The 1,752-nt window shown below is 51.6% G+C and overlaps 1 long non-coding RNA gene across 1 annotated transcript; it reads right to left on the bottom strand.

Annotated features, from left to right (window-relative positions):
* Positions 1–252: 252 nt before the first annotated feature.
* Positions 253–1,048, bottom strand: LOC112960440. Its single transcript, XR_003251752.1, has 2 exons — positions 807–1,048; positions 253–507 (listed from the first exon to the last, which is right to left on the bottom strand). It is a non-coding gene; the product is annotated as an uncharacterized LOC112960440 (long non-coding RNA).
* Positions 1,049–1,752: the final 704 nt, after the last annotated feature.

The following is a 1,752-nucleotide window of genomic DNA, read 5'->3' as shown; positions in this document are numbered from 1 at the left end:
CGGGAACACAGAGAGGGGGCATCTCCCGCCAGGGCTCAGGGCCCTTCCCGGGACGGTGTGGGGCTCCTGTGGCGCTTTGCTGAAGGACACAGCAGCTCCACACCGCCCCTTTCCTCGCCAGGGAGCACCTGGGCGCCCCTTTGCTCCRGCCCTCCTGCATCCCACAGCATTTCAGGCACAGCTGCCCCAAAGCCCCTTTTTCAGACACAGGCATTCACACGCTTCCCTTACACACAGTTAATAGCTACTTTGCCAGTATCTCCAGAGGTTTATATGGCTTTTATAGCCTGTTTTTATGATATTTGAGCAATTGTTTGTTTAACRTGTATTGTGTATCGATGGCTGGGTCGCACCCTGTGCACTTTGATTTGAAGAGAGGCACTTTAGATAGTCCATTAAATTTCTTCCTATTATGCTATTTATCAGCACACAAAGCTTCCACGGCGCTGAAGTGTGTTGAGGAGATGGATGGTACCCGGCCATGGGGCTTTCAGCATCCAGAAACAGCTTAGAAATAAGGAGAGAAAAGTCCATCAGGGACCAGGTTTGAGGGAAAAAAAGGAAGAAATTACACTGCTCTTGAGTCATTTCACCAAGGAGAGCATCTGTCCTCTCATTCAAAGGAAGTCAAGCACCAGGCACGCATTTACTACCTGTTCAAGCCACCCACTTTAGCTTTACCCCTGCCAAGGGCTGAGCAGCACCAATAAAAGAGACTGCTGGGGAAATTTCAGAGATGGAGAGAGACACAGGGGAGGCAATTTGGGAAAGAGAAAGCAATTTTAAAAGAATATAAAAATACTTACATATGAAGAAAGTCTGCCCCTTAGCAGAGCATTGGGTATGGGCTAGGGAGCAGCAGGGCACAGAACAGCCAGGTGCTGGGCAAGCAGGACCTGGGGCCTCCACATCTCAGAGGCTTCACCTTGCACCAGCCCGAGAACTTCCTGGGAACCTGGAGGCAGCAGGAAGGTGACCAGGGCCCTTCCCTTGGCACAGATGGGCCCTGCAGCAGGGAAAACCATGGCCATCCCCTGGGGCCCCCATACCCTGCTAGACCCCAACCCCACAGCCCTCCCTTTRCACCTCTCCTGCTGCTGAGGCTTTTATTGCCTCCCTTGCAGCGGGCCCAGCTGCCACGAAACCCAGCTTCCTACCAGCTGGGATCTTAATTAGGCCAATTAATTAAGATCATTACACCACTTTCTTTGCAGGTCTGTATGGGAAAGCTTGGGTCAGGATTTCTGCCTTTCCCCCCATGCATTCTTGTGCAGGGGGGGAAAGGGACAGGGAGGCCACCAGTGTCCCCGCCGCCCCACAGGTGACAGTGGGGTGGCCCCAGGGGGCTCAGGAGCAACCAGGGCCAGCAGGGATGGCCGGCAGCACGGGGTGTCCAGCACCACGTTCGGAGCACGCAGCAGTGGGCAGCTCTTCCCACAGGTATTCCAGGAGGACAGAGCAGCCCCTCCAAGCACGCCCATGTCCTGCCTGTGCTCTGCCTACTGCTTGCATCGATTTACTCTTTCCTTTTTAAAATCTGGGTTGCTTAGTTTAAATAAAACCTGTGATTTAAGACAGAAGGAAAAAAAGTAACAGTATTTCATTTCAGAATGTTTTGATTATTTAGACATTTCTGCCACATCCAACAGGATAAGAACTATTGGAATTTCACCTGCATTCACGCGTTTTATTTCTCTCCCTGCACCACAGCTATATTTCTTAGCGAATTTGGTATTGAGGCAAAAATGCTGT

Source organism: Nothoprocta perdicaria, unplaced genomic scaffold (genome assembly GCF_003342845.1).
Source record: "Nothoprocta perdicaria isolate Ctin4 unplaced genomic scaffold, notPer1 scaffold_124, whole genome shotgun sequence".
NCBI lineage: Eukaryota > Metazoa > Chordata > Aves > Tinamiformes > Tinamidae > Nothoprocta > Nothoprocta perdicaria.
This window is presented reverse-complemented; position numbering and strand designations above follow the sequence as displayed.